Source organism: Patiria miniata, unplaced genomic scaffold, assembly GCF_015706575.1.
Source record: "Patiria miniata isolate m_02_andy unplaced genomic scaffold, ASM1570657v1 HiC_scaffold_28, whole genome shotgun sequence".
Taxonomy (NCBI): domain Eukaryota; kingdom Metazoa; phylum Echinodermata; class Asteroidea; order Valvatida; family Asterinidae; genus Patiria; species Patiria miniata.
In genome coordinates, this window is record NW_024037067.1 from 7,917,850 (window position 1) to 7,933,966 (window position 16,117).

Consider the following 16,117-nt stretch of genomic DNA (forward strand, 5'->3'; position numbering starts at 1 on the left):
AAATTGAATGATCACTTAAAACGAATGACATAACTTCAATTTAGGATGTGTTAAACATGAAAATGTCAGGTCTTAAAACGAATTTGAACGCCTGGAATCTAATACGAACCACGGGAATGACAGCAGTGCAGGGAAAACCTATATTAAATTAGTTTTCTAATTAAACTTCATCAAGATTGGTCTTTTCTACATAAGGGGAGAGCTCATCGAGACGTGTTGGCTCGTCTATTGATATATTTTTACAGTTTTTACTTTTTCTCCGTAGAGATGACGTCAAAAATGGCCGTTGGAGAACCTAAACAACAGCTGGCTTGCATTGAGAAAGATGCTCCGGAGTGCAGATATTTCTCTTTCAGTCCCCCGTGTCTTCAACGCTTCGCACGGCCGGGCTTCTTCGTTTTCATTGGCAGCATGTTTTTCTTCATGGATGGTTTTGTGGTCGGGATGTTCCAGGGGGTGTTGACAACCATTGAGCATCGCTACCAGTTAAACGTCACTCAGCTGAGCCTGTTACTTGGAGCCTACTGTATAGGCGGCGTCATTGGAATCACTTGTCTGATCTTATTCCTCAGTAGGCCAGATACCAATCGAGCACGTGTGATGGGAATCTGCTGCTTGTTGAACGGTCTTGCGATTTGTTCACAAACATTCCACAGTTTATCCAAAGTCCTTACGTTCCTGGAGGTTTTGAGACCAGCAACAACTCAGCAAACGCGTATCAGGAGGTAGAGATGGTGTGCAGAGGAGAGCAGATGGATGAGAAGCTCTGCACTGAGGATCAGGTGGCTGAGAACGTGTCTCCCAATCAAGTTGCTTTCTATATACTCCTTTTTGGCTCAATGCTTGAAGGTGTATTTTTTACGATCGTGTTTACCTTAGTGGAAACATACATCGCAGATTCTACAACTCCAGGAAAAACCGCATTTTATATGGGTATGTTTTGAATTTCATGAATATACATCTATCATTGAATTTTACGAAAAATAAGTTCTTATTTATCCCACGAGCTAGAGTGGAATCGACAGATAGTGACCGTGCTATTTGGTGTAATATCACACTGTTGTTGCCATGGATCGACCAATCAGGATTTAGGATTAAATTTGGCTTAAAGATAAAAATATAGCGTGAGATCTATGACGCTATGCAGCACGACATCTTGATAATGAATTGGATTAAAATCACTGGCTTTTTGTTTCACAAGATTATCTCGGTGATTTTGTTCTTTTCACCAGGTATCTTGGGTGCTGTTAGTGGCTTATCCCCTGTGGCAGGCATCTTTGTGACTGCAGCATTCCTTGGTCTGTGGGTAGACTTCTACAGAGTCCCCTCCTCAGCTGTCCCCGTGTCACCCAATGACCATGAGTGGGTGGGAGCTTGGTGGCTAGGGTTCGCCATGTCTGCGTTATTGAGTCTGTTACCAGTGGTGCCTTTCTTTGGATTTCCCAGCGTGATGAGAAACTCACAAGGCACAGAAGCTGTCAATGGAGATGGTTACCAGCAAATCCAGAAAGTGGTACAAGCTTCCAAACGGGAGACTTTCAAAGGTAATGATGATAATGTGATACATTGGTTTCTTTACCAAAACTAGATTGTGGAGAAACGCATTTCACCTACGGTGTTTCTATTCAGATTGTTGAGATAATTTTCCTTATTTACACGTTTCTTTTCAACTACTCCCTTTTTGAATTTTTGCACCGTTAGAAATAATAGAATTTGCCATGAAAGTGCTTCCTTTTGTTTGAATTCGTATGTCTTCATGTTTCATGCAATAGATAGTTTGGTGACGTTTTGGAGGGTGTTGAAAAACCGTGACTGTATGCTGACGTGCCTCTCTCAAGCGGGCGCTATCCTTATTCTGTATGGATATGGGATCTTCGTTCCTAAGTACCTGGAAGTTCAGTTTGAGATGACAACCCAACTAGCCGACATTCTAACGGGTAAATAGGCAATATTTCATCTTTTCTTTGAGACGCTTGCCTTTAGACGATTTATTTTCTTAAGGCTATGAACGATCCGAAAGCCATTATTTGATACGCGCATGGCATTTTGTTAAAAGCATTTTTATAAAGTAAAGAAAAGTACCATCTGAGTACCATTAAAGTATTAAAAATAAGGACTTATTACTGTTGGCATATTCTGATCCAACGGCGTTTTCTACTCAGGCTAACAGGAGTAGAGGAGAAAAGCTCACTCCTAGCATTGAATGGACTTTGGAGGGATAATCTTATACCGTGTAGCTTTCAACCAACAGGTTGTCTACTAGCCCCTGCATACGCCATCGGCTACATTCTGGCTGGATCCCTCGTCAAACGATTCAACATTCAATACCAAGGCCTAGTCTCCCTCTCGTGCGTCGCACTGGCCCTCGGCGTCATTGGCTTCACAGTGATTTTGTTCAGTGGTTGCCAAAATGAAAACCTTGCCGGTGTCTTCACGCCCTACGTAGGACAAAGGTACGTTAGAGGTTAAAGCGTAAAAAGAGTAGGCCTATAGTGGGAAAAAATATAAATAAAACTCAAAATCAGTCTCTTTGAGCGTAAAACTGCATGTCGAATGTGGTCAAGTTTTTGCAACGTAAACCAGTTTTAAAAGAAATGCAATTACAAATTACTGGTTATTAAATGGTTTCAATAATATCTAACTATAACGCTACTAATCAGCTTTACATTAAACCTCAATACTTACACCGTGGATGACTGAGCATGCATGACTGAACACAAAAATATCGAGTTGGTTTAATTTAGTGGTGAGTTCAGCGACTTCAGCGTTCCTAAAAATGCGCTTTAGTGTTGCTAGTGATTTTGCGCCAGGTTTTTAAACACCTCTTGGCATGTGGTATACCGTAGCTATACCGTGAGAGATGGATACGCATGCAAAAAAAACCCCACAAAAGTACCTGCTACCCCCTCCCCTTTTTTGGAAACTAAATTTCCCTCTTGGTCCAAACCAAAATAACCACTTTGGAGGTATGCTGGCATGCTGTCATTTTGAAGAAAACAATAACAGAAGGTAGTTTCCAAAGATTTGTCTAAATAAGCATTTTTTTTTTGAAATTTCCGTTTGTAATTCGTTTTTAATTCGGCAAAGCTGTGAATGGGTGCGCGCAAACGTTGACACGACGCACACGCGCGCGCGATTCCATAGATACCTGTGTATAATTCCTTGGTACCGAGCGTGACACCGCGTATTTACGTGTCCCAGACGCTGACTCGGGCGCAGTTCATAGGCAACGTAGGCAACTCATAAGAATTCGAGATCTATAGAACCTTGTTTTCTCGGAGTAGGCCTACAACATTCACTGAGCTAAAACTTCAACAGGTTAGTTGTTAAACACCATGGTTTGAGCACTTTCGTTGCTTCAAAAAATAAATAAAAAATGCACAATTCACGATGTATTATTCTACAGATAGAACCACTCGTTGGCAATGTTAAAGTTTATGAAGTTATCATACCTCATTCGTGTAATTGTATGAATGTGTGTGGTGCCAACAAATTATTGTTTGAATGTAAAATCTTATTCAACGAGTAACACAATCCTGTTTGTTGTCAGTCATCTTGATTTAAAGGCGTCCTGCAACTCAGACTGCGCATGCTCCTTGTCAGTGTACTCACCTGTATGTGACGGTCAAGGAATCACCTATTTCTCAGCGTGCCATGGAGGATGTCGAGTCGTCACAGAACAGGTATACATAAAACGAGTCTTAGAAAACATCTTTCAATACTGTTCTAAGTCTTAGAAAACATCTTTCAATACTGTTCTTATATGTAGATTATAAACAAGGGCGGATCCAGAACACAATTATTTTTTGGGGGGGCCAAAAAAATTTTTGGTCTCCCAAAAAAGTGGGTCCAAAAAAATACGGCGTGGGGTTCGGGGCCCGCTTAAGGGCCCCGAAAAATTTTTGGATTCTAGATGCTCTGTGGTGCGATCTGAGGCAATTTCTGACCACTTTAACCAATGTTTTTTTGAGGAAAAGATGTTGGTGTACTCATTGCCAGCCTTTATTGCGATGTCACATAAAAAAAAAAAAATTGGTTTCGTTTTCGGGGGGGCCATGGCCCCCTTTGGCCCCCCCCCCTGGATCCGCCCTTGATTATAAACATCAATTACCACATTTTTTGGGCACATTTTGTAAAAGTTTTATACACACGCCTGTAAAACTATTGACGATTAGAAGTAAAAATTTTCCCCATGCTGAATTTTGAGAAACAATATTTGTATATTATGAGGCCAGCCAAAAGTGGATAAGTTCTCTAGAAAATAACTTCACGGCCTTTTTGGTAATAGCTGGCATCCATCCTAGATCAATTCTTTGAACCATAACAGACAAGATGTTGGTGGATGGCATCGCTAATTTTGACCCTAAATATACCCAATTTGCATAAATCATTAATACCTGCCGTGTAATATATATATTTCCCCCATATTTGGGTGTATTATGTATTTTTTATCTTTTGAAAATTATATTTTGGTGATTCTACTTACACATCCTTACTTCAATAACATTTCCTAAAAGCAAATAAGTGACTGAATAATTATGAGGACATAGTAACGATCCAAAATGGCTACTATTATACCCAAATGTTGCGCGCATTTACCTTGTCTCCGGATATCTTCAAGTAGGCTTGCCAAATCTCAGTATTTTGATAAACTTCAATTCACCAAGTTGCAGCTTACCCCATTAGGATCTTATTATGAAGCCCGGGAAGGGACAGGGTGGAATTTTGTTTTTGGAATTTTCTAATTCGTTCGCACGAATTGCTAAGTCGTTCGCACGAATTGCTAATTCGTTCGCACGAATTGCTATTTCGTTCCCACGAATTGCTAATTCGTTCCCACGAATTGCTAATTCGTTCCCACGAATTGCTAATTCGTTCCCACGAATTGCTAATTCGGCCCACGAATTGCTAATTCGTTCCCACGAATTGCTATTTCGTTCGCACGAATTGCTAATTCGTTCCCACGAATTGCTAATCCGTTCCCACGAATTGCTAATTCGTTCCCACGAATTGCTAATTCGTTCGCACGAATTGCTAATTCGTTCGCACGAATTGCTAATTCGTTCCCACGAATTGCTAATTCGTTCCCACGAATTGCTAATTCGTTCCCACGAATTGCTAATTCTTTCCCACGAATTGCTAATTCGTTCCCACGAATAGCTATTTCGTTCGCACGAATTACTAATTGGTTCCCACGAATTACCAACTCGTTCCCACGAATTACTAACGCGTTCCCGGATCCACGAGTTCGATGTATGGGGGACCTCCGGCCCCGTGCACCCCCCAGAACTAACTTTCACCAATGTTTTTGGGTGCCTTTTAGGGTCTTAATTTTTTGGGGTGCCTTTTAGGTCATATTTGCGTCCGCCATCTTGAATTAATTAACAATCTTATTGATGCTTTTATCACACTATTTGGCTAATATAGGTTTTTCCGGCCAACTTCACCAATTTTTCATTCAATTTAACGCCTGGCTCATTCAATTTAGATTGAAATTGAAAAATCACGCAGATCGTCATTCGACAATCAAAAAGAATCATTCAATTTCACTATCCGAGCAATCCATCACATTTTAGCTTCACTTGTCCCTGTAAAAGGTGCATTCATATTAAAAGTATCGCGTTGTTCAATCAATTTCGTCTGAACCAGTATGGGGTTGGTTGGGCATTCCTTTTCATTAATGGGCAAACATAATTATTTCACATTTTGTAAAGCATGTTTTAAGACTTCCTGCATGTAAAATTCTGAATTATCTCGGCGTAATCATAATTTTATCTGATGTCTTCAATCCGTAAATGGACACCTCTCTTTCTTAATTAAAGGGTCCGTGCAATGATTTTTTTTCCCATGAATACATTTTGTGCAACTTTCTACTACTCCAAAATGTATGAAAGATATTTTGACATCCTTGTTTGGTTAGTCTTATTGTAACGTGCACGTCTTTAAACATTTAAAAGTTCCATGCTTTTCCGGACTAATGAGCGCGCTGTTGCTGTGATGTGATTTCAGGAAGACACTGTTCAGTGAGGGGGTTTCTTTCAAATTATTCACCCAAAATTTGCCAGAAAACACTTTTGAGAAGGATTGCTCATTGCCTTACTGCCAAGTACTGACACAACAAAGAATCACCAAAGAAAAGAAATGTATGACAGCAAAATATCCAAAATTCTAGCAGCCTTTTGTGCTGAAATAGCCCAGTAACGTTGATCTGCACGGAATGACATCAAAATCTTGTTCATGCGTGAATATGGAACCAAAAACACCCTTCAAAATGGAAAAAAAACCCTTGAAAATAAGGTTAAAATGTGACACAAAGATGTGTTTTCCAGGTTTGCATTGAACAATTACTTTGCATGGGCCCTTTAAATAAGTGTTCGGTCAGACATTCGCAAGAAAACATTGAAGAAAATTACCCAAGAGAAGGGTTCCCCATGGTACAACCATTGCCAAACATACACGACCTGATGTCTTGCACGTCAAGAAATCGTCAATGTAAAGAAGCCCCTTGCTCAAACGTTTAAACAAGTACAAAAGATCAACAGTGAAAAATATATTATCTTAGCCTTTTAGCATTTCAGTACATCTTGTATCCCTCTTATCAGTTAATTTGTTACAACATTTTACAGTCACCAAGATGTTTTGGGGAAACTCAATCGACCTCGTTGGAAAATAGGAAAGCATATCACTTAAAAAATCTTATTAATTTGAATGATCACATAATGAAAGTGATGCCCATAATTATACGAATAAGAAACGAAATACATGGTAATACGTTATAAGCGCACCGACGTTCGCTAATTTGAATGGGTCAACCGTCAAAAGGTTGACATTCAGTCAAAAATCTTGGCTGCCTAAAAATGAAATTGAATGCCCCCAAAATGAAAAAGAAACCCCAATTTGATCACATGTGCAAAACTCATGCGAAATTGAATGGCTGATAATGAAACTGATTAGAAAAATTCGGAAATTGGCCGGGAAAACCTACTTTATATATATGTTTTTTTCCATTTTGGCGGCCATATTGGCCGCGATCATGCATTTGAAGCATGATAGCAAAAACACGATACCAGAAATGAATTTTGGAGGGTACAAAACATATATTTCACTTGTGATTTTATCATATTATGAGGCTGATATGTGACTTTTTCCATTTTTACGGATATGGCAGCATTATTAGGTACAAAAAATGGGCCGCCATCTTTACCAGAAATGAATTTTTGAGGGTCTAACACATATAACTAACCATTTTATTTATGCTTTTATCACATTATTGGGCTGATATATGTCTTTTTTCCCCAGTTTTTACCAACATCTTGAATATCTCCTTCGCACGGATTTGTTTTACTGTTAACATCCAACGTGTGTTTAAGGACCCTAAAAGGCACCAAAAAAACTGGTGAAAGTTAGTTCTTGGGGGTGCACGGGGGTCCCCCATACATCGAACTTGTGGATCCGGGAACGCGTTAGTAATTCGTGGGAGCGAGTTGGTAATTCGTGGGAACGAATTAGTAATTCGTGGGAACGAAATAGCAATTCGTAGGAACGAATTAGCAATTCGTGCGAACGAAATAGCAATTCGTGCGAACGAATTAGTAATTCGTGCGAACGAATTAGTAATTCGTGCGAACGAAATAGCATTTCGTGCGAACGAATTAGCAATTCATGCGAACGAAATAGCAATTCGTGGGAACGAAATAGCAATTCGTGGGAACGAAATAGCAATTCGTGCGAACGAATTAGCAATTCGTGCGAACGAATTAGCAATTCGTGCGAACGAATTAGAAAATTCCAAAAAAACATTCCACCATGTCCCTTCCCGGGCTTCATACCTTATGGAAAATCATGTGAACAATGATAACGTTGATATTTAGCCCAGCATATTCGGGTCAAAATTAAGCGTGGCATCCACCTACATTTTTCTTCTCCATCTTTTGACTGATTGATCTGACATGGTTGCCTGCTTTTACACAAAAAAAATGCCATCCAAAGTGTAATTGGCTGGTCCACAATCAGGGTTTGTGTGAAATGTCATTTTCCTTCCAGGAATACGGCGACTGCTCATGCTTAACCACTGGGCCAACACATACAGCTATGGATCTCAACGCAAATGGGACAATTGTGACTGTTGAGGAGGCCTGTGACAATCACTGCACACTCGGTGCCCTGTTCCTTGTGGTGCTGACCGTTGTGTTGATGCTGGCCCAATTCGCACAGCTCATGCGTTTGAATGTCGTCATTCGGTAACTATCTTCAAGTTTTCACTCGCTGTTTCTTTTAACAAGCGTAGGCCTACCATTCGGCGGAGTTGATCAGACAAAGCTCTCTGATTCAGCCATCTTGTTTTCTCGTGCTTTATCTTGATTGCTGTCTCTTGATGGTTTTTGTTTTCTTCGCTGACGTTTCAGGTGTGTGGGGGTTAATGTAAAGCAACTTATAGTGCTTGTACTTTTCCAACTCTACCTGATTCGTTTTGTTCAGTAATAATAATAATACTAATTACATGGTGGGTAAAAAAAAGAAAGAAACGAAACCCAAATGGCAGGACCAATTTTTGAATGACGTTTTGCCTGTAGCACTTTCAAATCTAGGATATGAAAGCCCAGTCATTAAGTTTTCTTTAGCACAAGAATCATTCAAATCACTCATAATACTTTCAACTTACAGAATGTTGTCCATGGATCACAAAACAGTAAGTGTCCTTTCAGCAAAACGAAAACAATTCTCTTTTTTCCAACTTCACTTTTTTTTTTCTCTCGCACGGAGACAATAATGTAACAAGCGGTTTAATGATATAATTTCCTTTTTTTTTCTGTAGAGGGCGCGCCACATACACAGTGGTCACTACTGCCTACACAGCGTCAACATGGATGCCTCGCTAGTATTGAGTAAAATGAAGACACTTATGGTTCGGGAAATATCTCAAGAAATACTAAATGTATTAACCCAATATTTCCTCCGGGAATTGTAGATGATGTGTCACGATCGCCAGTACAATTTCACGAGAATTTGTCACTCAACAAAAATAATATGACAGAAACAACTTATTGCTTAACCGCGAACAACAATCCGAATGAGTCAACGATCATGGCAACAAATCACTCGACGTTAGAGCAATAACTTGTGAAATACCAAATGTATTATACAGAAACTTCGTCCATTAATATTGAATGATGTGGCATTCAGAAAGTTAAATTGATCAGATGAGAATGTACAAAGTAGTAGGCGTATCCTAGATCTTCATTCAAACATTGGTCCTGCCATTTGGGTTACTTTTTTTTAATCACCCTGTATAACATTAAAATAAAGAGAGCTACGAACGATAAATGGAACCTGCAATTATCTAGTCAGCTTTCCGTGATGTAGTTTTTTTTTTAGATTGATCTGGTAATTCACGGTAATTAATATTTCCGTTTGTATAACAAAGTCCATTACGTACGTAAACCATGCAATTTTATTACAGGTTTTCTTAATTTGTTAAAGGTGCGTTTCTCCAGAAGACAGGCCGGTTGCTCTGGGAGTCTACAATGCGACAGCCCTGTTGGGTAAGCTAGTCTTTATATTTTCATTTTGTGAAACAGTGCCTTTGTCAATTAGATTTGCTTGTACACGGTTTTTATTGTGATAAAGATTTAAGAAATTCAGACTATATGTCCCATGTGTTTGCTCAGAGGAGCGTTCGACCTCAATGCGACTTTTGGGCTAAAACACAAAACCGTGTTTCTGACATAGGGCTGAACATGTATGTGGATTGTTTTCGTTTTGCTGAAAGAACAATATTACATGTATTACTTTTTTGTGTGATCCGTGGGCTGAACTTTAAAACGCTGTTTGTGTTCAAAATTAAGTAAATTGAAAGGTACACGACTAATTGGGCTTTCACATCCTAGATTTTGAAAGTGTCACATGTAAAACTTCATTAACCAATATTCCTGCCATTTTATTTTCCTTTTTTTTGACTCACCCTGAATAATTTAATACAACTACATGTATATCTTTATATCTTAATTATCGCATGAAGGCTTCGGGGTACAGAAATGTTGTTCTCGAGAATCGAGCCGTTAGAGCGCTATTATATAGTTGTCAACAGTATTATGCTGCAGGTTTGGTTAAAAACTGGATAACTTCATTCGCTGCTTGAAATACGTTTGAACGAGGCGAAAAAAATCGAACAGTTTTATTTTACGTTTTAATATATATAAGACGCAATGTATAGGCAGATTTTCAGTTGCCCAGACCACGTACATGTGGCTTGTTAACAGTATGAAGCAAACATATTTCGTACAACATTTCACACTTAAAGGGCAAAGGGGATCATTTGCTTTTCATGCATTTTGTTCTTTTCCAATAACAACTCCATTCGAAATCCAAAAGAAGAGTGCTCAAAACCTAACCAGTTGAAGTTTCAGCTCCGACATTGAAAATGACACTTTTCGTGCATACAGTGAAAACACAACCTTTTGATCACGAAACACGATTTCGTCCATATAACACTCTGTATTTCTTTAAAACAAAGAATCAGGAGCGTCCCGCCCTTTAATTAAAGTTGAAATTAATTGATTACTTTTCATAGGCCGATTTTTCGTGCGATGTCTCATTGGAAAACTCACAACTATAAATGCAATGCTAGAAAATTATCAGTTCAATTTAAAATTCCAGTTTTGAAGGTGCCACACCCAAAAAGCACTTTAAGAAGATGTTAGGGTAATATAGTCAAACACAATATTATAGCCATAACTTTTGCAAAATATCGCGTATAATTTGCTTTTTCTGAGACTGGACAACGTAGAGCTTTTTATGAAACGGCCCATCAGCTGAATAATTTTCTCTGTTTTTCTGTTTAGCTAGTGCCCCGGCTAGTTATGTGTTTGGCGCCATCATCGACTCCGCCTGCATGGTATGGCAACAAACGTGTTATGGTCAAGGGGCATGCCTTCTGTACGACAAGGTCTGGTACCGCTTCTCCTATAATGGAGTTGCCTTGGGAGTTGGGATCCTGTGTCTCGGTTCCATGCTTATTGTGTGGAAGTTTCCTTCGTACACAGATAAAAAGGTCAATAATAATGTGAAGGATGAGGAATATGCATCGGAAGAAAAGTCTCTGACCGGTCCGATATAACACAATTAAGCATTTGGGCTATTTTGGAAAAAAAAAACCTTTTAAATTGCTCTCGTATCAGCTTGATCAAACGCGATATAAATATGATATTTTCAACTGACTGAGTATTCAAGTTATAAAGTCAAAAAGGATGTACAAATTGAGTGAAGAAAACACAGTGTATAGGGTATGAATACAACATACAACATGTAATCCTTTTTATTGTTTTTTTTTTCGGGGGGGGGTGGGGGGTGGGGTAAGTCTAATAGTGCTTCAGTTGAACAATGTCAATGTGATTACAAAGGGATTCGGTTTCCATTAATACCTTGTTTCTTTACCTGCAGTACGACTGTGACCGTTAAATTTGTAAACCTTTATTAATTTTTCTTCATGAATTGTTTTAATTAAGTCTTACATAATAAGTAACCTATGTTTTAAACAAACATTTGCAAATTTATTTCATGTTGGTTAAAGGTATATACATTTACAATATTAAATAATAATATTAATTAAGTTTTACATAATAAGTAACCTATGTTTTAAACAAACATTTGCAAATTTATTTCATGTTGGTAAAAGGTATATACATTTACAATTTTAAATAATAGTATTAATTAAGTTTTACATAATAAGTAACCTATGTTTTAAACAAACATTTGCAAATTTAATTCATGTTGGTAAAAGGTATATACATTTACAATATTAAATAATAATATTACTTAAGTCTTACATAATAAGTAACCTATGTTTTAAACAAACATTTGCAAATTTATTTCATGTTGGTAAAAGGTATAAAACATTTACAATATTAAATAATAATATTAGTATGTACATGTACATACATTACAATTTCTTTTTAACATAAGTAATCAAGTAATCGCATAATTATCAACATGTAGGAATAATTAAATCATATCCCTAAACATACTTACGTTTCGCACGTAAACGAATCGGGGTACCGTATACAGTGCACGACCAGTGGCTGCATGGAGGAGAATGTTGTTCGTATTTGGCTCCATGCAGTCCCTCATATAAATATTTCTGAGAAAATAATAGGTCCTGTGCGAAAGACACTTCACGGAAAAGGCCACGGATGAAAAAATAGTGATTGAGAATTAAAGTCTGACATTGACGAAGGTGTTGCAGCTTCCTAGTACTAATGACGGTGACGGTACGGAGATTCAGTTTGGTTACAATATTAGGGCTTTATGAAAAAGATCCTTCTTTAAAAAGCAATGAGACATGACCTGCCTTGAATACAGATTGGTGTTAGGGGTTTTGAACTATGCATCAATTGGTAAGATTGTCAATCTGCTATAACTTTGCGACAGTCACTCGTTCACCGTGGCACATTATTTTAGCCGCCATGCTTGCGTTGTTTGCGTCGCTTCGGATTTTCAAGATAGCGTACCCTAAGAAAGGCTTGTGATACTGTTGTAATACTTTCGGTTGATTCTGGAATTTTCGTGTGTTTTGATTTATTCTTACAATCATTTTGAATTTTTGACCCCTTTGGGTATTTCAATGTTTTTTTTGATACGATTTGTGCAGTTTTTTTGGTTTGTGACTTTTTCGTTCATTCGTTTGATTCAGTTCTGCAAATCCTGTTTGGCCTGTTTTACAATGTATTTGGTCACGTCGTTGTAGTTTTTGTTTGTATTGTTATTTGGTTGATGGTTCGTCTGATATTTTGTTGTAGATCAATTGAGGATTTTTTTTTCGGCTTTTATGTATGGTGTATATTAGGCTGTATGTTATTTTATTTTGATATTAACACCGCACAAATAGATAGTCCAAACTCATTGGAGGGGTCATAATTTTTGAATCTGATCGTCTTATTGTAACATAATTTAACATTTTAGGAAATGTTGTTGCTACATTTTGATACTCCGTTTGCTACCAAGGATTGTAAATCGTCCAACATTGAAAATGGTTAATGAAAAATTATGCGTTTGAAAAGTTGAAAATGTAGAGAGTAGGTCCTACGCGAGTAAAAATTGCGTACGGTGCTTGTATTCATGGAAGCATGAAATTGAATTACCCGCATTTTGTTCGGGCACTGTACCCCAGCATTACATTCACTGTGCAGACTTCCGAAGAAAAAAAAGAGGTCCACATGACCAGGTATAGCAGCGACGTTGTGTGGACTTGCCCACGTCCACACTGTGCTCCCCCCCCCCCTCTGGAAAACAGGTGTAGACTGCATTTTTGGGTGAGGTGTATCCGTGGCAAAAGTGAAGGAAGAAACACTATGCGTTCAAAGAGTTTTCACAGTGTGAGTAAAATGATTTTTCACAGGTTTTGTTTAACTACACGAAAACAAAGGAATGTCCACACTACGTATGCAACGTAAACATGGTTGCAGTCGTGTGTGTTTCCGCTTAGCAATGTCTCCTCACGTAATCTTTGATTTTCAACTTTTCAAACTGCATCATGTTTCATAAACCGTTGTCAATCTTGCACGATTTACAGTTTAGGTATATATAGGCAAACGGGGCATCTCCGGTTCACAATGGATCAGGAACAAGAAGACCGCATCTCATTCCTGGACGTTGAGGTCTCCAGATAACCAGAAGGCACCCTTAGTTGCTGTGCATACCGCAAACCCACACACACCGACTGCTTACCTCTACAAATTACGATTTCTGCCTTAAGGTCAAGTCGTCCGTCAACCGCACCATGTCAAGAAGGCACCGCATAATTATGCAACACAACTGACGGCCAACCGCATCCAGACCCAATATTCAAGACCATCTCCCTTCCAAAGGGTCTCCTATATATACCCAATTCCCCCCAGGTATACACACTCCCATACATAGATAGGTTACTAACATCTCATCCAGCGCATCATTGTACCTATATATAGGGCTGACCTTGGGTAAAGGTGACCCTTTGGTCGGGAGATGGTCTTGGATCTTGGGTTTGGATTCGGTCTGCCGTGTATCCGTTGTGTTGCATATATCGTCACCGTCACCACGAAGTGACCTTAACCCCCGCAAAATAGAAAATGTGTTTCGAGAGGCCTCATAATGCTCCGTATCATACAATCGTAATTAGCGGTAAATTAAGCCGTTCTTAAGTAGATTTTGCACGAGATTTTTTATTCTTAAGTTGAAATTCTGCAAACGCTGACTTATACTCTTTTGTTTGGCGTCGGAATGATCGTTGTGCTCAACATTATAATTATTAAACACATAAAAAAATAATTCCTTAGCGGGCGGCTAATTGCTGAACTTTAACTCGTTCAAGCACAAACTGCACGCGAATATCCATTCTTAAGTTGTGGATCTTGTGTTACAGTCATGTTAATTACCTAATAGTGATGGTTTCGCTCTTGTGCTCAAAATTCTTATTAACGGTCAATAATTAGCGCTAATTAGGCCATTCTTAAGCATGGAATGCACGGGATTTCTCATTCTGAAGTTATTGGTCATTGATAAGTTAATCAAATACTATCATTTCGCGTTGGAACCGTGCTTGTGCGCGATATTCTAAATAAAAGTCCATTTTTGGGGGTCTTTAGGCGGAGTCCCCTCCCAAACGCACGGGGTGTGACACTTAAGAATGACGGTCGGACATCCCCACCTAGCTACTCGCTGCCACCATCAAACCGTTTGTGCGCGATATTCTAATTAAACCTCTCTCGGCTCTCTTAAACCATTGCTATGACGTCACACTAAGTTGTTAAAAGTGTGGATTCGGATCTACAAATCTCTTACACTGGTCACAAAGTGTGGATTCGGAACGACGAATCTTTAGTAAAGTGTGGATTCGGAATTACGAATCCACACTTTGAACACGTCGGACTATTATTCTCCATCATAACGAGCATGAATAGGACCGTCTGCGTGAAAATTTGCTTTCCGAAAATTACCAATACATCTTCACTGTCAGATTCTCCGCCGTCACTGCAAAATCTACTTTAGTCAGAAAGAAATCGTCGTCTGAACTATCCATTTTGACGTAAGGAACCTATACACACAAAATGACTTGGTTGTACGGGTGTGGCGATACACTTGCAACCTGACGCCACTTCCGCGCTTGTGTACAAAGTCTATGGAGAGTCGTGTCAAGTATTTCCTAACGAAATTGGAAACACTTCTCAGTCCCAGATTAAGGCCTATGTCTTATCGTCATTTTTGCAACGAATGATATTCATTGAGATGATATATGAAGAAAAAAGTGGCGTCAGGTTGCAACATTCTTTCCAATACTTCTGTTGACGCAATCATGGTTTAGGCCTAAGTCAAGAATAGACGAGAAAGTGTGGATTCATTTACGAATTCACTCGGCGCTTCTTAAATTACGAATCCACACTTTCTCGTGTATTCTCCTTAACAGACTATTAATTGGGCTGCTGGTGATGGTTGTGGGTTGGTTTGTTGGTGGACACTTTAATCGGCCATAAATTGAATTCATACAACTCAAGTATTACAGCTTTGCATTGGTAGACCACTTTTGCAAAGAGTGCTGCGCATGCATCTAATTTGCACTTTTTGCATATTACATCACGCCCCATTACTTTTCGTTTTCTGTACTCTCGACACTATGAACATTTTCATCCCTTAAAAATTCGTTGAAGAGACATTTTTTCCTTGAAATTACAGTTAACTTAATTTTCACGGATTTTTCAACATATTAAGCCAGATCAGGAGTCCGTGAAAACACCCTTAAGACAGTCCTTAATTAATTGTTACCCATGGAGATAGACCCAGTGTACCGTTATGTATAACCAATGATAATCCTCATTGGCCAGGGTCATTAAAAAACCGTGAAAATACCCTTACAGGATTAGTCCTATATATAAGCCCCATGTAAATGTCCGTGAAACATCTCTTAAAGGTTCTTTTCACGGAGAAATGGACTTTTAATGAAATTTTTAAGGGATCACAGATGTTCATCGCGAGGTACCGGTGCGGCCCGGGTGCACGGACGGTGCCGTATAGTCGTCTTCACACGTTACCCAGCCTCTCTGCTACTCAGCCACCCTGGGTTGTACCACTTGGTACTTGTTTTTTAAAA

The 16,117-nt window shown here is 38.9% G+C and overlaps 1 pseudogene; it reads left to right on the forward strand.

The window, feature by feature from the left end:
- Window positions 1-272: 272 nt before the first annotated feature.
- Window positions 273-11,297, forward strand: LOC119734693 (annotated as a pseudogene).
- Window positions 11,298-16,117: the final 4,820 nt, after the last annotated feature.